The sequence below is a fragment of the Miniopterus schreibersii genome (assembly GCF_964146895.1).
Source record: "Miniopterus schreibersii genome assembly, chromosome: 3".
NCBI lineage: Eukaryota > Metazoa > Chordata > Mammalia > Chiroptera > Miniopteridae > Miniopterus > Miniopterus schreibersii.
Genome location: NC_138103.1, coordinates 61374129 through 61397972, shown reverse-complemented (window position 1 = coordinate 61397972; position 23844 = coordinate 61374129). Strand labels below are relative to the sequence as shown.

The following is a 23844-nucleotide window of genomic DNA, read 5'->3' as shown; positions in this document are numbered from 1 at the left end:
TCATAATTTTGCAGACAAATTAATATCTTGTTTAATAAAGAAAAATATAAGAATTTTTCTCAAGCAGGTTGTGGGAGTAGATTTTAATGTTCACAGAGCTGTGTAACAAATGCCCTTTTATTAGCTCATCTTGGTCCAGTCAGACAGATGGAGCCCAGCTCCCATCCGGAAGGTTAAGAGAGGAGGCACTCAGATTCGACATCACTTTACTCCACCAAATGACTTCACTTTCCACTTGACTTGCTTGTTTGTGGTCTGTCTCAGTCATTCTTTGAACCAGAAAAATGTAGTAACCAAATTCAAGCCGTAGTCTGCCCTCCAGTAAGTATGCAGAGATTAATCACAATGCGGATGATCCAGAAACTAATAACTTGAGTAATGTTAGTCACAGAACTTTTGAGGTGGGAATAGAGTAAGACAGCCCTATTCCTTTACTAAACGCTTAATGATATCATTATACACTGTTTATTTTATTTTATTTTTTAAATATACCTTTATTAATTTCAGAGAGAAGAAAGAGAGAGAGAGATAGAGAGAGAGAGAGAGAAACATCAATGATGAGAGAGTCATTGTCGAGCCCACAAACTGAGCATGTGCCCTGACCAGGAATCAAACCCCTTTTGCCTGGATCCTAGGTCGACGCTCAACCACTGAGCCACACCCAGCCAGGTTATACTGTTTACTTTAAACTGGCACCGAATGTTAGCCAAATGAAGCATGGTAGGAGGGGCTTTATTTGTGATCAGTATCTGTGCCCACTGTCTATCTCCTCATGATCTCTCTGTCCTCTTTCCTGAAGTTTATTTTAGTGTAGTGTTTGTCTACACTACACTAATAGCACCTCTAGGAAAAAGAGAAATCCTGGTGTTCCATCCAATCTACTGCGTGTAGAGAACCTCCCCTGGAGCTTCATTGTAAACTAACTAACGTTCTGCTCAGAAAGACATCCTGGTATAAGACTATTGAGCACCGATGTTGGAGACCTGAGTTCAAGCATCAGCTGTGTAATTGACTAAACTGTATACCTGGTTTAACATCTTTCAAATCTGTCTCCTCCTTTCCAGTCCCTGTCATTGCATTGGTTTAAGCCCTTGTAACATAGCTTCCTTCCAGACTTCACAGAGCTTCCTGAGTGATCCTTTTAAGATGTTAATCACTTCAGTCCTTTAATGAGTCCTTACAGTTTTCAAGATAAAGTCCAAACCCTTTAGCTTAGTACTCAGAGCCTTTTCTGAGCTGCCCTTTGCCTAACTCCCTAGCCCTGAGGTTGTAAACTGGAAGACCAAGCAAAATTCAGCTCATGTATATGTTTGTTCTGGTATGTCCATATTTTCTTAAAAATCTGGTATCAACATTAATTTAAAAGTTGAGAGATTTCTGGCGTCTCTTGAAAGTATAAGATTGTCCTCTCATGTGGTAGTGATTGGCTATATCAACTGAGCAGGTAATATATGTCTTTAGAGAGGACATTTGCTCTTTAATTTACCACAGTCCTTATTCATGAAGTTTTACCCATTTCTATAACTTGTGGACATTGAATTTTCATCCCCCTCTGGCCTCTTCAGCCACTTTTTTTTTAATGTTTATTATTGAGAGAATTATAGATGTCCCCTTTTTCCCCCATTGACCCTTCCACCCCACACCCACCACCCTCCCCAGGCCTTCACCACCCTATTGTCTGTGTCCATGGGTTATGGATATATGCATATAAATTCCTTGGTTGCCTGGCCTGCGTGGCTTAGACATTGAGCATCCACCTAGGATCCAGGAGATCACAGTTCAATTCCCGGCCAGGGCACATGCCCGGGCTGGGGGTGTGCAGGAGGCAGCTGATCCATGACAACTCTCCTCATTGATGTCCCTCCCTCCCCCTCTCCCTCCCTCTCTCTGAAATCAATAAAGATACATTAAAAAAGAATTCCTTGGTTAATCTCTCTGAGATCCCTCAGTCTGTTCCATGCTTCTATGTCTCTAGATCTGTTTTATTCATTGGTTTATTTTGTTCCTTAGATTCCACATATGAGTGAGATCATGTGGTATTTGTCTTTCTCTGACTGGCATATTTCACTTAGCATAATATTCTCCGGGTCCATCCATGCTGTCCCAAAGGGCAAGAGATCCTTCTTTTTTTATAGCTGCATAGTATTCCATAGTGTGAATGTCCCACAGCTTTTTTACCCACTCATCTACTGATGGGCACTTTTTAATATTCATTCTTTAAAGCACTGAATTATACCAAGTTCTTACGCTTACCCTTGCCTAGATGCCCTCCAGCCTTTCCATATTTTTTATCTCACCGACCCATCGTCTTCCTTCAAAGTACAGTACAACTGTTGCTTCTTCAGAAAACTCACCCACCCTGCCTTCTTGAGGGACCAACACCACATTATTGTCTCACAGTGCCGATCACACTGTACATTATTTGTTCATTTATTTGTTGGTATCCCCACTAGACTGTAAACCCCCAGGGACAGATGCAATGTATAATTTGTCTTTGTGTCACAATCTGGGCTCCAAGGATCATCAGTATCATCATCTATAAAATGATGAACATAGATTAGATGATCACCAGGGTCTCTTCTTATTTGAAAATCTGCTCTATACTGTTCATTTTTGGGAATCCAGGGTCAGAGGCTGCTTTAAACAGAGTTTAACAAAAGCTTAGATGCATAGGAAACAGGACTTAAAGAAACTAAGATGTGGTGCCCTGAAGTGCCAAGTAACAAAGGTATTGCTCTTCAAAGGGAGCTCTATGCTCTGTTAATCATTCCTATATAGAAGCTGACTTCTTGAGAAGTCGTTGTCCAAAGGCAGCAAAAGGCGAATCCATTGGACATCCAGTGATATTTTACAGAAAGGAATTGTTGTTGCTTCAGAGAGGACATTTAATAGCAACCTCTTTATCATCATAAGAAGGGAGGGTAAATTTCTCGGAAAGAAACAGAATCCAATTCAAATGCTACAAGTGGGCTTTGTTACCATTTAACAAGCAGAATAGAAAATCGGCACCTTCCGCCGCTGTCCCCATTTGTGGGGAGATGAACGTCAAGGCCAGTAGGCGTGACAGTGAATGCCTTAAAATTGTATGACAGAAATCCGGCCTGCAGGAATTTATCCTAAAGAAATAGCTGTGAGTGTGCACAAAGACCTGAGTGTTATTTATAATAGGGAAAAAAAGCTGGAAGCAATTTAAATGTCCAATATTAGAGAACTGTTTAAGCCAATGAATGGTTTTAAAACAGTAGAGTATATGGTTCCATAGAGTGTGTTGATAGCCATCTCAGGAAACCCCATGCTTCATCGCCATTTCAACCAGAATAGTTTCACATGTATTTCTTGTACATATTAAGGTTACATGTGAGAAAAAATGTTTTTGCTCATAAGTATAAAGATTTGAAAATGAGTAGATTCAACAAATTATAGTAATTTATACAATAGATATGGAAACATACTATGTTAACAGCTCAGATGGTTTTTGGGTAGTTACTATAGATAATTCTTTTTCTTATTTGGATTTATCTCTATTTTCCGCATTGTTTACAGATAATGTAATTACTTCCGTAACCAGACAAAATACGGTTTTTGAAAAAAAATTGTTGAAAGCAATAAATAGTCTACAAGCCACTGTAACTTTCCTAGCTTACCATTTTGGGCGTTCAACTCATAGATTTTCTAAGTCTGCTATCATTATGAATTTTCCCCATGAAATATCATAGTTTGTAGAGAACATTGAAGATACAGTCCAGCCCCCTCATTTTATATTTGAATAAACTATGACCAAAATGTTTTAGTATATTGAAGTGAGAGCTGGGAGCCTGTGGTCTTCTGATTTCATATTCTTTCTCTGCTAACCCAATTTGTAAAATGTGTAGATGCATCATTGTGTTATTTCTTACTTTTTCCTATGACTGAAAACTAAATTTTTTGAAGTGCCAGTGGTCAGAATTTCTGTTTAGAAAAATTGGCACAAACTAGGGCATTAAAACAGATCCTAAAACTGTCATGACTCACTCTGATTTATAAAATTCGAGTTTTATAATCTACTTTATTCCACTAATTCATTAAATGTGTATTGTCACTCAGATTTTTAATTTGGAGTTGAACTAAATTGACCTCAAATAGTTCTTACAGTTCGCCTTCACTTTTGGCACCTAAAAGGTAGACATTAGATACATGTTCCATCTGCCCCACCTTCCTTCTCAGACATGAATGTACTTGGGAAGCACTCTGTCTTAGGTGTCATTCAGGATCTTTGCTCATCTCTGAGTTATCTTGCTATGATCGCATTCACACCCGCCCCAAAATGTAATGGTTTTGTGTAATATTTTTTTATGTATGTGTATATATGTCAGCACTTTCCCATGGTTTTCTTTTGGTTGAATGTTGAGAAGTGAAAATTGGGTAGGCCAGGTGAGCTGAGGGACTGAAGACACAGTGGAAGGTAGTGGATTTCAAGGCAAGGGAAATGGAAAGCTTCCGAAGCATCGCTTACTCCTGCACACCTTCTCCCAGCTGCCAGCCCCAGAGTGAGTAGGCAGAAATGAGAAGCATTCGCCTTTATTTCAGGGGATGGTGGCCGCATTCTTTATTGATGATTGTACTCATGAAAAAACTGGAAATGGAGGGCTTTATAGAGCTTCTTTTCTAAACATTTTCCCCAGGAATCTTAATGTCTTGATTTACTTAAAATGCAGACCTTTCAGGCTTGTATCATATAAAGAACATTTTGTTTAAAAAAATTGTAACTTCAACTGAAATAACTTATTCAGTTGTTTTAACTAAAATAATTCCTTGGAATACCACATGTAGTAGATTTGTGGTAAATTTTAAAATATTTTTTAAACGTCATAGTTTTGCAATCTCTTTTCTCGTTTAGCGGCTCTAATTGTTTTAATGCATCAGAGTTGCTCTTCATTCGCTCTGGGAACCAAGTACAGAACCTCAGTAATATAAAAATGGAATCAGGTTTTTAAATAATCAATTTAATAACTTCAACTTATATGCAAATATGTTTTCTCATGATTAAACCTTTGGTATAATACGTCAGTGTTTCCAATGAAGTATTTAAAGTTACAAATGATGTGCCACTGGCTCAAAGTTCTAATATTGAAACAGTTGTTGACACTTCTCAGTGAAAAGGTTAAGTTAAATGCTTACAGTATATACTTTTAGAATAGTTGCACTACCTGTTTCATTTATCAGATGTTTGAGAAATAATATTTATATATAAAACTGTACAGCTTTTATTTATTTATTCATTTATTTAATTTTTTTTTAATCCTTACCTGAGGATATTTTTTCCATTGCTTTTTCAGAGAGAGTGGAAGGGACGGAGGGGGGTGGGGGGGAGAGAGAAACATGGATGTAAGAGGGACACATCGACTGGTTGCCTCCTGCACGGGCCCTGACCAAGGTTGAGCCTGCAGCCGTGGTCCATGCCCTTGGCTACAATCGAACCCGGGACCCTTCAGTCCTTGGGCTGACGCTCCGATCACTGAGCCAAACAGGGTAGGGCTGTACAGCTTTTAAAGCACACACACATACACTACATTCATTTAGTTTGTAAATAAAACCTGTAAGTGAGGGAGATGGAAGATTATTCACAAATGAGGATAGTGAGGTTAATGACATGCCCAAAGTTTCCTGACAGTGCACAGGCCTAGATTCTTCTATATATCCAGCATTATTTCCACTAATCTTATAGCCTCTATAAATTATTGTGTACCCTAGAATATCTTATAGCTTAATAAAAGCAAGTTGCAAAATTGGACATACATTTTAATGGCAATTAGTAAAAAACAGAAAATAGTAAATATGTTCTAGTGGTACATAAATGTTCTGAAATGTTACATATAAACTATTCATTCTGGCTACTTCTGATGCAGCTGGGGGGTTGAAATTGAGGAGTGGGCAGTGGTGATATTTAACCTGACTTGAAGTATAGTCTAAATACATTCATGTATGATTTGTAGAATTAAAAATAAAATAATAATTTTTTCTTTTTTTTTTACTTTTTTATTGAATTTATTGGGGTGACATTGGTAAATAAAATTATATAGGTTTTAGGTACACAATTCTACAATAATCATTTGTATATTGTATCATGTGTTCACCACTTCAAGTCAAGTCTTCTTCCATCACCATGTATCCCCCCTTTACCTTCTTCTGCCTCCCCCCCCCCCCCCCCCCCCGTCTTTCCCACTGATAATCAGCATACTGTCCTCTGTGGTCTGTGCCTATGAGTTGTTGTTGTTGTTTTCCTTAATCCCTTTACCTTTTTCACCCATCCCTGCAACCCCTTCTGACAGCTGTTAGTCTGTTCTCTATCTATGAATCTGTTTCTTTTTTGTTTGTTAGTTTATTTTGTTCATTAGATTCCACGTATAAGTGAATTCATATGGTACTTGTCTTTCTCTGACTGGCTTATTTCACTTAGCATCATACTCTCCAGTTCCATCCATGTTGTCACAAAGGGTAAGATTTCCTTCTTTTTAATGGCTGAGTAGTAAGTTTTCATTGTGTAAGTACACTATGTTTTGTTTTGTTTTTAATATGTCTTTATTGTTTTCAGAGAGAGGAAGGGAGAGGGAGAGAGAGACATGGAAACATCAATGATGAGAGTCATTGATTGGCTGTCTCCTATAGGTCCTCTGCTAGGGGTTGAGCCTTCAACCCCCGCGTATGCCCTGACCGGGAATTGAACTGCAGTCTCCTGGACCACAGGTTGATGCCTAACCCTGATCATGCTGTCTCAGCTACTGCAGCTTTTTTATCCTCTCATCTACTGATGGGCACTTGAGCTGCTTCCAAATTCTGACTATTGTAAATAACACTGCAGTGAACATAGGGGTGCATATATTCTTTCAAATTAGTGTTCAGGTTTCTTTGGATATATTCCCAGAAGTGGAATTGCTGGTCCAAAGGCAGCTTCATTTTTAATTTTTTGAGGAAACTCCATACTGTTTCCATAGTGGCTGCAGCAGTCTGCATTCCCCCCAGCAGTGCACTAGGGTTCCCCTTTCTCCACACCCTCGCCAGCACTTGTTGTTTGTTGATTTGTTGATGGAGCCACTCTGACAGGTGTGACGTGATATCTCATTATGGTTTTAATCTGTACCTCTCTGACGATTAACGACTTTGACCATCTTTTCATATGTCTCTTGGCCATAAGCATGTCCTCTTTGGAAAAGTATCTATTCAGGTCTTCTGGGCAAGTGTTAATTAAATTGTTTGTTTCTTTGGTGTTGAGTTTTATAAGTTCTTTATAACTTGTGGATATTTGGCCCTTATCGGATGTATCATTGGTGAATAAGTTCTCCTGCTCGGTGGGTGTCTTTTCATGTTGTTGGTGGTTTCCTTTGCTGTGCAGAAGCTTTTTAGTTTGATATAATCCATGTGTTTACTTTTTCTTTTCCCCCTCGTCTGAGGCGATATGTCAGAAAAAACACTGCTATTAGATTTTAGTTGTTTATGTTTTCTTCTAGGATTTTTTATAATTTTGCAACTTACATTTAAGTCTTATCAATTTTGAGTTTATTCTTATGTATGGTGTAAGAAGGTGGTCTAGTTTCATTTTTTTGCACGTATCTGTCCAATTTTCCGAACACCATTTAACAAGTAGATTATCTTTACCACATTGTATGCTCTTGCCTCCTTTGTCAAATATTAATTGACCATGAAGGTGTGGGTTTATTTCTGGGCTCTCTTTCTGTTCCTTTGATCTATGTGTATGTTTTTATGCCAGTACCATGCTGTTTTGATTACTAGGGCCTTGTAGTGTAGTTTGTTTCTGGTAGCATGATTCCTCCAACTTTGTTCTTCTTTCTCAAGATTGCTGTTGCTATGCTATTTGGGATCTTCTGTGCCATATAAATTTTTGGAATATTTGTTCTAGTTCTGTGAAATATGCCATTGGTGTCTTGGTAGGAATTGCACTGAATCTATAGATTGCTTTGAGTAATATGGATATTTTAATGATGTTAATTCTTCCTATTTATGAACATAGTATATATATCTTCTTCAGTTTCTTTCTTCAGTGTCTTATAATCTTCCGAGTACAGGACTTTTACATCCTTGGTTAAATTTATTCTTAGGTATTTTATTTTTTTAAAACTTAAAGAGTGTATGGGTGGATGCTGGAAGTTTTCAGACTATACTAGGAAGGAAAGGGTATGGCTAGAGAGGTAAATGGTAGAATAACTGCTGTTTTGTGTACAAAAACAGGTAATTCCATGTCTTTGGAATCACCATGTAATATTTTTTATGCTTGATTTGACCTACTGGTTGACAGAAACAAAGGAATTGAAAGTAAGCCTCTTCTCACTCATTCTAATTCATAGTTTGGGGAAATAATGGCAATCAAAGAGAAATTGGCTGAGATGCTATATTACCCAGCAAGTTAGTATCAATCAAAGGTGGGGGGACTGTTTATTTCATCACAATAGCCTTGATAAGTTAAAAGTAATAAATTCAGTTGAAAATCTCAGATATGTTCTTTTAATTCTATGTTGTACTATTTTTTATTTTTTGTAATTCCTCTGGGCATTGTTCACAAGGGTGGAGGCAAGGCCTGTGATCGCCTCCGCCTTCACTCCACCCTCTTGGAATGTGGCATCTGATTTGCAAAAACGAAAAACATGACTTTTCACGGGAGCTTGTTACTTTTTTAAGTTGTTTGAATCTGAAATGGAATTAGTCTAAGTTATCCCCTGCCCTTTACATGTGTTTCTTTAGAAAAGCCAGACAATCTAGCCCTTAATTCCTGGTCAGTAAGATAATATCTGTAGCTGGGTGAGGTTCTAGAGATGGGATAATTTAGCATAACACATCTCTGACTGAAATTTAAATCTGACTCCTGGGACCAGTGGACTATGAATTGGTCTGTCTGTGTGAATTTCAGTTTCCTTTTTCAACGAATCAGCTTCTTGTCTGAAATGTCTAAATAAGCTCCCTGTTACAGTTCTTCTCTGACCTTTCTGACTCACATTCTTGCTTTTCTGTCTGACAGCCTGTCATTTTTATTCTCTGCCCAAAGCCAACCACCAGTGGTCCTCACCCTTGCTTAGTGGCTCTCTGAAGTGATTCTCCAAGATCTGCCCATCATAATACAGGAAACCATCTAAGTTTGTGATAACAGTAAAATGATAGCAATAATACCAGCAGCCAGCATTACACCTACTATGTTTCCACCACTACACTACATAGATATTTTAGTCTTTACAACAGTCTTGCTGGGTGGATCTTACTATCCTTCTTTGACACAAAAAGAAACTGAGGTGCAGGGAGCTTCCCCAAGCTAGCCTGCCCGAGGACACATGACAGAGTAAGGATTTCAACCTTATTATTCTATACTATCAGTAGTCTCCTCCCAAATAAGCCTGCGTGGTAGCCAGTCTCACTTTATAGCGGAAACAGACAGTGAGGTTCCAGTGAACACACATTGCTATCAAAATCCGTTCTGCCAAGCATCAGTTTCTTGTTCAGTCTGATGTTAGCTACAAGTTAAGCAGATATGAATTAAATTATTGAAATATATTTGCTACTATTTTTCTTGACATTTTCTGCTTCAAAGACTACATATATTAAATGTTATTTTTCAGATATTTATCTGATATTTTTCAGGTATTGTCTGATATCTGCTAGTCACATGACTGTTCTATCCTAGAAATGGTTCAGAAAAATTGTGTACCACTGGCCTCTGTTCTTTAATTACTACAACAGAGTCAACATAATCACTGGTTTAGAAAAGAGGAATGAGTTCTATTCGGTCAAAAATCATACCTTTGTTAAGTAACAGCTAAGGACACAAGCTTCAAGATCATGAGCTCTGTTACCTGCCAGGTATTTTCACCTTAGGCAAATTACTTCATATCGCTAAACTTCATTGTCCTCTTCTGTTAAAGAACGTAATTTGAAGTCTTAGCTTCAAATGGTTTTTTGATGGTTTTCTCTTGCGTTAGAGTTGAATGAGATAATCAATATAAAACACATAGCATAGTACTTGGTGTATGGTAATACAAGTTGCTCATTGTTGATGTAATTTTTATTTGAAAATAACTATTTTAAGTTTGTAGTTATGTATCACAGTGTCTTAACACCCATGACACACTATGAAATTTATTGATATAGATCACAGAGCATGGTGAGGTTTTGGTGCAAGTCTGTTTTTCATTCTCAGCCAGAATGCAAGTGTGTGTTCACGTGTAGAGTGTATCTTGAAACCATGATGAAAAGGAATTTCTTTTTTTTTTTTAATTCCTTATCTGAGGATATTTTTTCCATTGCCCTTGACAAGAATTGAACCCAAGACCCTTCAGCCTGTGGACTGACACTAACCACTCAGCCAGCCCGACTAGGGCAGGAATTTCTTAATTGGTAGTGAAAATGGATTAAGAACAGAATTCATTGTTTGGGATTTTTATCATATAAAAATGGATTTTTCCATTGCTGCTTATTTAGGCTGAGAATAAAATTGTTGAGCCTCATTATTCCAGTAATATTAACCATCCCCTTCTTACTCAGTGCCAAAGACCTGAGCATTGTGCCATTGCCACTGGGACGCCTAAGGCAGAAAAGAACAAATAGAGAGCTGTGTCAGTCAGGGTTCTCCAGAGAAACGGAACCAATAGGAAAGGGGTGTGTATGAGTGTGTGTGTGTGTGTGTGTGTGTGTGTGTAACATATACATAGTCGTTCATACATATATGCTGTGTGCATGTGTGTAAATATATAAAGTGTGTGTGTTTAAAGTGATTTATTTTAAGGAATTGGTTGACATACTGTAGGGACTGGCAAGTATGAAATGTGCATCGCAAGCATATTGGTGCTGCAGTCTTGAGGCAGAATTTCTTCTCTGTGAAACCTCAGTTTCTGTTCTAATGCCTTCAACTGATTGGATGAGGCCCATCCATATTATTGAAGGTAATCTCCTTTATTGAAAGTCAGATGACCGCAGATGTTAACCACATCACAGCAACACCAAGATCAGTGTTTCATTAAATAACTGGGTGCTCTAGCCTAGCCAGTTGACACATAAAACTAACAGTTACAAGCTGGGAACAGTAAGTACATAAGAAGACTGAGACAAGGGGGAATGTTGAGAATGTGTACAATAAAGGGTCATTGAAATAATGCAGATAACTGAAGATGGGCACCTAGAATAGCTGATGACTAGATGAAAATTATGGGATAAATACAGACAATGTGAAAGAGATAGAGTTGACAGTACTTGGTCACCAGCTGAGAAATTGCTGGGGTTCCTGAAGGTCAAATCCAGGAAAAGGTGGGGATTTCCCAAGATAATGCGCCTAGGAGTTTCTCACTTTCAAGCTAGTCTACATTCATCTTTCAGCAGTTCATAAAATTAAGTGTTTCTACCAATTTATGGCTCCAGGGGCCTCATCTCCAGGGAAGCAGATCCCAAATGTGACTCTCTGGATTAACCTATCTTTCTAGATTTGGGGCAGGTGGTTTGTGCTGCAATCTCAAGTGTTTGATTGGCCCAAGAAAAGTTATTGATTTTCAGATTTATTCGGCTTTTTCATGTAAGGATGGAAGTGATGACTTCCAAGCTCTTTACATTTCAGAAGTGAAACTGGACATCTCCCTCATGGTAGAATATTAAATTTACTTAATCTGTAAACAGATGGAGAACTGAAATATTCCTATTTTGACTAAATTCAATTTACACAATTGAAATATTATAAAAATTGAATTCTGTATACATTATGTAGGATTATATATGAAGTACACAATTTTAATAATTTTATTTAAGAAAATCAAAACTTAAATATCCACCTGTATTTCATTTGTTTTGTAAATACTTATTGCATGATTACTGCATTTCAAGTTCTCTGATTATATTCTTTACCATGTGATTTACAAAGATTCTCTGCTAAATGTTATTTTTACTACTTGGCGACTTTATATAGCACTTTGGTGTGGTTCAAACTAGCAGTTCCTGGACTGAAAAATAATTGGAAAGAATCTGTCTATTATATGCGTAAAGTGAAATTTTTCATTATTTGTGACTTCTCATTTAACACCTCATGTAGTACTTTAGAGAGCTCGGAGATTTTCAAAATTAGTGCAAGAAGTCTCAGTTCTCTGCCATTTCTTTTCTCTAATTTAAGTGGAGCTTTTGTCCTTTTGTCGCTATGCTCTTTGGAGATTTGTGGAGTGCTACGAAATCGCCGCCTGAGGAATGCTGCAGGCGCAGAGCACTCCTCAGACCAACGATAATGGCATCTGGAAGGCGCAGCGTCCTACTCACAGGGTCAGGCCTTGGTAGGCCTGCGCTGCTCATCTTAGGTAGGCTACGCATGTGGGTTCAAGACCAAACTCCGTAGATGAATGTGAACAAATTTAGATAGAGAAGAAAATAAGCATTGCTGACAGCTTTCAATCTCTAGGCATCTAAGTATGTAAAACACAAATATATTTGTATGTATATTTTTTGAATTGTGTGAAGATTTTCAAAAACAAAACAAAACAAAAAGATGAGGGCAGGGTACAGTGGGGAAATGGAGAGCTTACAGGACGAATAGCTTAAAGACCTGGATTCTAAGCCCTGGTTTTCCCATAAATTTGTGTGACTTTTGAGTTCATTCACCACCCCTCCTTCCTTTTAAAATTTTATCCATAAATGAGTATATTAGGTGATTTGTAAGAGTAGTTTGAGCTCATAAATTATATAATTCTGTGTCATAGTCTACATTAAGATTGTGCATTTATGAAATTCATAAAAACGTCTTGAAAAGGATTATTTTTCTATAAAATTTGCTTGTTTTCTTTCTATATATATTTTTAAAATTTGTGTTGGAAAGGGTAGGAGAAGAACAATGAAAAAATTACATACTTTTTCCTAAGTATGAAAGCAATGCTTTCCTTGGATAAAAATGTATTACTGATTTTGCATGTAAGCCCTATGTAGAACAGTTGTTGGGTCAACAGAACAGAACATCTTTTTATAATCTACCCTGTGTCCCAGTACTGTTTGTGGTTTATTTCTTTAGGTTAAGACAGTCAGATCTATTCTTTTAAAATTTCTATATACCTTTGATTAGTTACCAACTTTATCTGCCAAATCATCTTAATTTATTAGCTGCTATTCTGTGACTGCTGATTTGGAGGCACTAGGTGTTAATACTTTTGATTTGGGAGAGATGGAAGGAAAATCCAACTGGATCCTGGAGCATTGCCCAGGAAGGGTGGGTGGATGGATGTGATGGATGGATGGATGGATGGATGGATGGATGGACGGATACAGAACATTTACATATATACACTATATATGGTGTGTGTGTGTGTATTATGTAGGGCAAAGTTTGGGACTTGAGGACATTCTGTGAATAACGTATAAAGAAAGGTAAAGCAAACCTAGCAGTTTGTATAGAAAAATGAGTTCCATAATTTCTCATAGAGTAGCATCTAAGAGTTTGTTCCTTGAAGTGGTAAAAAGCACCTGGCAAATAACAGGTTCCCTGGTTATATGCTTTTGGGAAACTCTGAAGGCTATAACCCTTTCCTAAGATTCACAGTGCACATTTGCATGTTAGATTTATTGAACATTTCCCAAATGTACTTGAAAATAGAACACCTTTTACTGGAGTGTCTCATGGGATTTTGGAAAGCACTTGCCCAGAGCAGTTTTCAGTTTCAGTTATTACCAATTCTAGCAAGTATCTCCCAAAATAATTGGAATTGACTAAATGTTTTTTTGTTGAAGAACTGTGTTTTGTGGCATTCATTACCCACAAACTAGCTCCAAAATCTAATTTGAAGCAAATCTTGAAATACGCATTTTACTTTCCCACTGTTTGCTTTATGGTAAGGAAATGGCATTATTTTATTTAATGACATTTTGAATAGTACCATATTTCCAAAATTAACGAAATGATTTAATTTCTTTTTGTAGATAAAATTAATTCTACAAGTTAAATACAGCAGTGCTCTTTATTCTCACTCTTACAGGCCAGCTCGTATCCCAGGGAACTGAATTCACAGTTCCTTTCCTTTCCTTTAGTTTTAGTTGTTTGAGCAGTAGCATATTAACTACATTATTTTTTCATAAGTTCACAATTTTATCAAACGTGTATCTTTTTATTTATTATCTATACTAGGTGACAAAAATAGATTTTGGATTTTTTTCAGTTCAAAAGAAAAGAGAGGAACTTGAATATTTTATTGTATATTTAATGACAGATTTAATCACTTTGATAAAGTGATCTTTTAAAATGCAATATATAAGAATCCAGGTAGAATTAGTTCTAGTTGTCATAAACAATAGACATAACAGTGAGATTTATTATAGACCCGTTTCCTGTTCAGTGTAATTTTATTTAACCATTCTAATTCAATATGTAAATGAGGGTATGCAGCTCCCTATTTGTGAGCTGACTTCAGCCCTTCTTTCCATGGTTACGTTCCCAGGCCACCACACCAGAGAATGTATCACCCACCCAGTAGAAGATGCTCTTTACTCTTTTTTATTGGTCACTAATCATATTCCTTTTATATATCTCCATAGCCCCTTCCCTTCGTTCCCAGAGAAAACGATGTCCTTTTCTGTGACCAAACATCTGCAACCGAATTGCTTAATACTACCCTGTGCTTTACCTGTCAGTACAGGTCTCAAGTTAGACTTAATATTCCTCTAATACACCTCACCCATTCATTTTCTTTTTCTTCTAAACTGTTCTGCCTGCTTGAAAATTCTTGTTTTCCACTTCTTTTATAGTCCTGTTCTTCAAAAGTGACCTCTTCTACCAGGCTCCATGGAAATCACTGGAACAACCTCTCTTTCCTCTTCGAGTTTATAGGCTGTTAAGCACACCATCTAATGTTTTACCAGTTTTTCCTGGTACTGTATTTATGTACATGCCTTGCCTCCAATCTCAGTTTGTAAGCTGCTTGAGCACTGAGATAGGACACCTGCGTCTTCTGTGTTCCATGGCACTTAGCAAGATACTTGTATGTGTGAGTGTGTGTGGGGGAGGTAACTTGGAGAGGGAGGCAGAAGCCAGATCATGCAGAGTCTGGAGGCCAAAGTAAGGGAGTTAGATTTTATTCTATGTATTTTGGGAAGCTTTTGTAGGGTGTTAAAAAGTGAATTTTATTTGATTTACTTGTGAGATGACTTTTTCTGCTCTATGCTAGGTTATTTGAGAGTGGACAGGAATGGAACTTTGGAAGGCCAGTTAGGAGGCTGCTGTAATTCAGATGAGAGATGAAAGGGATTGTGTGTTGTAAGATTCAAGGTAGAGTTTGATGCTTTCCATCGGGAGATAAGAGAGAAATAGCAAATAAGGGTGACCTTGCTCTCCTTTTCCCCCTCTGCTCTCCTTCCAAATAGCAGCTCCAGGGGTATTTAGCATCGCTTTATGCCAAAGTATAAATTATATAAATTGCAAATTTCTCTGGAGTTTGACTTTATTTGATGTAATGTTTGGAAGATTTCCAAAATGATTGATGGAGACAAGGTGTAAAATCACTTAGAGTCACATTTTCCCTTTACCTGTTTTATTCATCTAATTCTGACAATTTATTTCAGCACACCCTTTCACTTTAAATGAACCTCATTTGCTTTCACCTTAATAATGACACTCTCTTGCGTAGGACATGCAAATGAAAATTGAGTTGGTACTATGAGGAATAAGAACTCTTTTGGCCAAGATATGCCACCATGGCATTCTCTGCAGTAGCTGTTCTATTACCAACATTTCAACCAGCCAGGTGTTATTTCCCCTACATCTAAATCATACATCACACCTCTTGTGGGCTTCTAGTCAATGGTAAAAAAATAAAACAAAACAAAAACAAAACTAACGTATGGAGGACCCTCTTCCATATAGAGTGAGTGCTGTGCTGCATGAAAGTATTGTGCAGTGTAATTTTGACTTCATTCATTAAAATTTTATGTTAAAATTCATTAAAAGTTTATGTACATGAACTTTTATGTTGGCCAGATCCCTTATAGATGAAAATTATAAAGAAAATAGAGATTTTTGTTTGTTCTTTGTCTCATTTGAATGTATGAAGTGAATTTCTTCAATATTCCATGCTTAGGAATATTTTCTCTTGAGTCTTCTAAGAGGATTGAGTGAATACAGCATTCTGAGTGTTGTAAGTGTCTGTTAATATCAGGTAACAGAAATAGCCAGTGTTTTTGCTTTTGGGTTTGGTTGTGAATAAGAAGTGCCTGCCAGTGAGGATTATACACTTTAGATAGTATCGAAGAGTGAGATTATAGATTTAAAAATGAACTTGATAAAATAGAAGAGAGTAAAGGGGTGATAGTGATAGGAGACTTGACTTTGTGTGGTGAACACAGTACAATATACAGATGATGTTTTATGGAATTGCGCCCCTGGAACTTGTACTAGTGAACCTGTGATGCTCCACCTTCATGGAGGAAGGTCTGTACTTTGGCAAACTCTGGGCTTTGTCTCTGCTCACCCCATGCTCTGCAACTGTGAAAACTGCAGCCTTAGTTCACTGAGTTCCAATGTCCTCAGGTTAAAAAAAAAAAAAAGGCTTTAGCACTCCTCACCTCTCTAGGCACCTGCCTTTCCTTAAATGTTCATCTAATATTGCCGTAGTATTTATCAGTTTTCCAGTGCTATTAAGCGGGGGGATATGTATGTATGTATGTACACACACACACACACACACACATGCACACCAGCATTTTTAGTTCTTTTAAGCAAGGGATATTGTGCAGACTCCTGGCATTTCAAATATTGCAAACAAGCATTCAAATTCATAAGCTGAAATTTAGTAAGAATTGTTTTAAAGGTATAAGTAGAATACATTTATGGATAAATTTAATTAGATGTATAGAAGACAGTTTATTGTGACAGATAAACTTCATCTTTAATGGAAAACAAATTATGAAAGACCAGATTCAAGGAGACACAGCTTATAAGGGCTCTAATAACAATTTTCAAAGTGCTTTACCTCAGTTAATCTTCCCATTAATTCTGTGAGATAGTATTTTTATCCCTATTTTATTCATGAAAAGACTGAAACAGAGTCCCAGATAATCAGGAGTGTAAAAGGGAGTCAAGCCCTGGCTGGGAGCTGAACTGGTCAGAGCATCATCCCAGCATGCTGAGGTGTGGGCTTGATCCCTGGTCAGAGCACGTACAAGAAACAGTCAATGATGCATAAATCAGTGTTCGTCAGTCTCTCTCCCTTCCCCTCTCTCTCTCAAATCAATAAATAAAAATTTAAAAATAAATAAATAAGTAAATAATAAAAGGGAGTCAAACTTGGGTAATAACAATTTATAGTCTGTGCTCTATACTGTATTGTTGACCTAGCAATAAAGGAAACTGAAGGATATTTTTATTTATATATAGAGAAAGGTTTCAAATGTATCTCATTGTGGATAATTTTAAGGCAAAACATGCATTGGTAAGAACAGTTATATAGTATAGGAGACGTAACATTAATGTTGGTTGGTGACTAAATATTTTTATTATGAGAAAGTTTTAATTATAATTGTAGTAGTATAATAATAAAGCATATAGGAATTAGGTAACAGCAATAATTTATGATACTTCCAAATTGTAAAAGAGAGATTACTTTTATCACAAATCTTTTTAAAAAACTAAAATATCCTTAATTTTATAGTATAATAACTTGTGAAAATCAAGTATAAATCTATAAAAAAAAAACCTACAAATAATACAATAGAAAATTCAATTAGAAAGACAAAGAACACCACATAGCCTATTTATATTTGTTAATATTATGTGGAATAAACTGTTTTAAGAATGAAGGATTTGAGGTAATGATTCAAATGAGTGCAATTTCAAGTTCAAAAATGGTTCTAAATATAATTAAGGAAAACTTTGATAATTTTGCAGATGACGCATGGCCAATTAGGAAACAATTTGAGAATATAGTAAAACTAATTACTTTGAACTCAACTATAGTGAACCCTGATTAACTGGCATAATTGGAGTGATGAATAGATAGAAAGGAAACCACAAATTACGCAGAATTGTGGTTGAAACAAAACTAATAACAATACAGCACAAAATTAATTTATTAATAATCTGATATTTCAGAACACAGATCAGAGTTATTTTCCAAAAGTGTAAAAGTAATACAAGTACATTCTTTAAGACCACATAAATTGTCAAAAAATACTAAGCTGTTAAAAAACTTCTTAGTAAAGATCCCTTGTGTTCATGAGACTTGAATTAAGCAAACACATGCCTCCTTTCTCTTTCTTTGCCACCTTTACCTAAGTTCAACCAAAGTCCTTGTTGTACACGATTAGAATATACCACAAGTACCGCTATATGGGCTGAGGGCAGGACCTAGGCTGCCAGGTTATTATAGATTGCTCTGTATCATCTGTTCGTTACTACAAATATCTTTTGGTCTATAGATATTTTATAGATGGTTAGTAATTTTAATTTCTTCACAAATACACTCTCTATAATTGATTATTACTTTACCTATCTTCTACCAGATAATCAAGAGTTGAGTTCCCTTCCAAATATGTAGTCATCCAGAAGAAATTTAGCTTTTCTTTGCTTCTATAAAATTTTCACATAAACTATCAAGTTTTACATAAATTGATATTTACATAAGGTTCTATGAATAATGTTTTATTTGCTTCAAAAAATAAGAACTAACTTTCTTTTGAAGACACTGAAATTGGCCCAAGCCAGGTAGCTCAGTTAGTTGGTTAGAGCATCATCCCGATATTCCAAGGTTGCAGGTTCGCTCCCTGGTCAAGGCACTTACAAGAAGCAACCTAATGGATGCATAAATAAATGGAACAATAAATCGATGACCCTCTCTCCCTTTCCCTTCCCCTCTCTTTCTAAAATCAATTAAAAAAAATTTTAAAAAGACACTGAAATTGGTTGGTATGATATAACTAAAATATTTGTTTCATTGAATTACTGAACTAAAGTTGAATTTCTGAATTAAAAACAAACATATAAACTAATTATAACTCGTTCATATTTGGAGCACATTTTATAATGATTGGAACAAAAAGAAAGAAACCTTAGTCACCTTCTTGCAGCCAGGAAAACTATAGTCAGTTGACCAAGGCCTCCCAACAGCAACTCATTATAGCTGAGTGTAGAAATCGGGTTTCTAACTAGCCTCTTAGTGTTATTTTACCTTCCATTTATAGCTCCCAAATCAAGTATTTTTATGATAGACTTTATTTTTTAGGATAGTTTTAGATTTACACAAAAATTGGGAAGATAGTACAGAGCATTTTCATATGTACCACACTCACCTTCCCCTATTATTCACATCTTGCTTTTGTCTGACACATTTATTACAGTTAATAAAGCAATTAATACCCTGTTATCAAACAAATCCATTGTTTATTCAGATTTCTTAAGCTTTGCCTAATATAAATTAATTTGACAGGCTACTTATTAGTGTTCTTGAAGGGGAGGAAATGCTAAGTTAAACCAAGTTAGACTTATTTCTTGCCTGAAAAGCTCAGAGTTCTTAAGATATGTAATTTTTTAAAATTTCTTTATTGTTGAAAGTATTACAGATACCCCCCCTTTATTTCCCCCCATTAACCCCCTCCACCCCGCATCCGCCCCCTCCTAGGCCTTCACCACACTATTGTCTGTGTCCATGGATTATGCATACATGCATATAAGCTCTTTGATTAATCTCTCCCCACCCACTCTCCCACCCCTGCCTTCCCACTGAGATTCATCAGTCTGTTTGAAATCTCAAAGTGCATTTAGGAATATGTTGTATTTCCCAAAATGATTGGGTAACTATACTCTTTTAGATAGAACATGTCAAAGGACTTACATTCTGAGGAACAGCCTTGGGGAATTCTGTCCTACACCATGGCCAACCACATTAACTTACGCTGAGTTAATTAATACGTAGATCTGAAAAGAATTAAAACCCACTTTCATTAGCATCATCTCTGGAAGTATGGCTGAGAAATTGATAATAGTGGTTAGTTCCTAGAAGCAATTATTGGCTAAAGGTGAAAGGATGAAGGGAAGAGCTATTTTTGTGTATTTTTTTGTACCTTTTAAATTTTTATACCAAGTACATGTATTACCTTCTTAAAAATTAACAAAAATGCTATAAATTGGATTATTCTGTGATTCAGTCTGTCATGGAAAATATTGTTTATTGTTCAAATACAGATTTTGCTATTATAACTATTGTGGTATATGTCCACAGCAATGAACCATTGGTGCTAATTAAAATCATACACCTCTGACCTATTCTCAAATATGAGTTGATAAACTATTTATCATGAAACTATCTGTATAAGAATATTTTAGAAAATAACCAATGCAAGATGCTCTTAGATAAGGTCATTGTAAGAAATCAGATGTTATACAAGACATGCATGTCTGTAATTGAATAAAATAAATAGTGCCTTATTGATTATAATTTTTAGCTTCATATTAAGTAATATGTTTTTAAAGTTGGTTATTCTGGAGAAATTAACCCAAATTTGGCAAAGAATATCAAAGTAAAGGTTTATTACACAATATGTTCTGCAACAAGGGATCCATCACAATTTAGCCTCAGTTCAAAAAGCAACTTTCTCAGCCATTTCATTGGAAAGTATCTATCCAAATAAAATTGTAAAATACTTGGCTAGTTGGGCCTGTACTATAGCATATTATTCTGATTTATAAAAATAAAATATTAACCTACTGGTATTTATTTTCCGTACAGGGTGTCCCCAGAAATGTATACACACTTTGAATGATAATAGCATATTATAACATTAACGTACAGTTCATTTTCAAAATTAAGTAAGTTATCAGCTATTATACACACTTTAAATGATTATAAAGTATGTGTTTATTAACATACAGTTTGTTTTTAAAATTAAGTGAGTTATCAGCTGTTAAAGTGTGTATACATTTTTTGGGACACCCTACATATGTACTATTATTATCAGTATTATTCTTATCATTAGTTTACGCTCACAGTAGCTCTGGGAAGTATGTAGTGTGGATTTATTGTTGGTGCCGCTTTCCAGGCAGAGGATGTGCAGCAGTCAAGGGGCTTTTCCTAGGTTGCCCAGAGATCGCAGGTCAGTCAGCTCTGCCCTCCTGACAGTGTTGTGGCACCTCTTCTGAATGCTATGCTTCCTGACGGGAGCTCAGCTTAATTTTACAAAGCCTCGGTAATTATAAATTTGAGCAGTATTAATTAAAAGAGAGGAAGATTATATTACGTGTTTTTTAAAATAATGATGTCCAAGGAATTTCAGATAATCTCTTTAGAATCACAACACAATGAGAACTGATTCTCAGGATGATCACCCAAAGGAGGTGTTAACATTTGATCTGCAGCCTCCATTAGTTAGGGACACAGCACGATATATTTCGCAAAAGCTTTTTTGGTAACATCTTTTCATAAGGGCTCTGTTATCTTGGGGGAAAAAAGCCAAAACAATTAATGCTACTAGTTTTATCCCTGAACATTCCAGTGAATTTTATGCCAAAGATTGCAGATTCCTAGTGAGCAGAGGCCATGTGGTCCTCATTGAGTATTGTTATGATACCTATACAGGCCGATGCATAATCAGGGCTTATATATCTATCAATAAATATTCATGAGGATCAAGAAATAAGAAAATAAGTACGACTTACTAAAAACCATAGCATGTGTCATCACACTGAAATACATACAAGATTAGTAATTTCTGTGTCCATCTCATTTTATTTATTTATTTACTCATTTATTTATTTAAAATATATCTTTATTGATTTCAGAGAGAGGAAGGGAGTGGGAGAGCGATAGTAATGTCAACGATGAGAAAGTCATTGACCGGCTGCCTCCTGCACACCTCCTGACTGGGGATCGACCTCAAACCCAGGCATGTGCCCTGACCGGGAATCGAACCTGGATTTCCTGGATCCTAGGTCAATGCTCAACCGCTGAGCCACACCCGGCGGGGCTGTTCATCTCATTTTAAACATGAAAAGGAAACATTTCAGTAAATGAAATCACAGATTATTACTGAATTCCCATGTTACACTTTATAAGTCACATTTTAAAGCAGGGTCAAACTTAAAACATTCAAGGAATCAAGTAAATCTCTTTAAGATTGTGGACTCTTCTTAAGATTGAATTTTTAAGTGCCAAATGATTAAGATTTTATGTTAACGAGAATGATTTTAGAGTCAACAGGGTGTGTCAGCATCCTAGAAATGGAGTGGCATGGTTCCCAGCCATTGTTGTTTGATGCGTACTTTGCGTAGTTTGGGGTTTTCAATCCAAGTAAGCAGTGCATGGCCCTGATGGGTTATGGTGATGCGGCAAAGCCACAGCACCAGCATCCCCCCCAGCCCCAGCGAAAACACTGATTAGGCAACAGGGATCTGCATCACATCGGGCCCATGTCTCTTGGAGGGAGGCTGGAAACCCTGACTCATCTTTGTGGCTTCTTTTCTTGCCTCATGTGGCACTAAATACTGAGCAAAGAACACAGCGCACCAGAATGAGAGGGAGAGGAGGAAGGGGCGTTTTGTAACTCTCCAGAGCATTTCAATATCCAGCTCTTTCGCCAGACCTCGTGTCTGTGGGAGGAAGCAGTCAGAGCTGCGTGTTTGGAACTCAGGGCTTTCCCTGCGCTGCGGGGGCACCCACCTGCCGCCGCGCCCTCTCCCCACCTCCCCCTGTCCAGCCTCTGCCGTGTGGACTGAGTTCTGTGGCCAGGTACTGGAAAGAGGCACAAGTCTTTTCCCCAAAGTATTTCCATCCAGCACACTTTCTTGCTAGTAGAATTTTGAAAGCCTCTAAGGAATTTTGATGGGATTTTTAACTTCATTAATTCAAACTAGTAATGTTTACTCATTTTTTCTAAAAAGTGGTTATACATTGTTTCTGCTGGTTGGTTGGGGGTTAGGGGAAGAGCAGGAGTTGTAGAGAACAGCTGATGTTTCTACGTGTGGCCCTTCCACAAATAATTTGGAAAGATTTCACACTATTCAACAATAAGGGGCTGCCGGCTTTCTTTAATGTAGTTCCCTAAATGTACTTATAATTTAGCTAAGGGGTGAACAAAAGCACAGAGTCTATACTTTTAAGGCAAAACAGGATACATGCCTTGAGAAAACTTTAAAGAGTTTTTAAAAATATTTTTAAGAGCATCGTAAGCAGAGTCGTGGACCAGGGTGAAAGGCTTCGTTGTGACTATCGGGAAGTTTTATACTGAAGTTCAAATTGGGCACACATCAAACCTGGCCTTACGGGAGTTTCAGTTATTTGGAAGTGAACTTTTCACTGGAACACAGATGCCAAGACACCTTACAAAACATCCACAGGAACTTCCTGTCTGTCACTGAATTGTTCCCAGACATTTCCTACAAAATCCAACATACAGCTAAGAAATTGTTTTCAATTTACATACAATGGAAAAACAAGAATATATGTATATATTTGACAAAGTTTAATAAACACTAGGTAGGCTGATAGTTTATAGGTAAGAAATCATCCAATAAAAACAACCAGAATTTATGTAGCATCAGTCACTTTCATAACCAAGTATTATTCTGATTAATAAAACTTGCTGCTCTTAGCAATTCTTCTTTAATTGAAATGTAGGGCATAGTGAAAAGGTTGAGAGAGCGAACTGTAAAAGTAAGATGAGCCCTGGCCAGGTGGCCCAGTTGATTGATTGGAGCATCACCCAGTATACCAAAAGGTGGCCGGTTCAGTTTCCAGGCAGGCCACATACCCAGGTTGTGGGTTCAATTCCTGGTCAGGACACATATGGGAGGCGGCTGATCAATGTTTCTCTCTCACAGCAATGTCTCTCTCTCTGTTTCCCTCCCTCTCTCTGAAATCAATAATAAAAAAA

At 36.8% G+C, this 23844-nt stretch overlaps 1 protein-coding gene across 2 annotated transcripts in view; it reads left to right on the top strand.

Moving 5' to 3' along the window:
* The window catches only part of XRCC4 (X-ray repair cross complementing 4), a 182011-nt gene that overhangs the window by 129334 nt on the left and 28833 nt on the right, over window positions 1–23844 (top strand). The window lies entirely within an intron of this gene.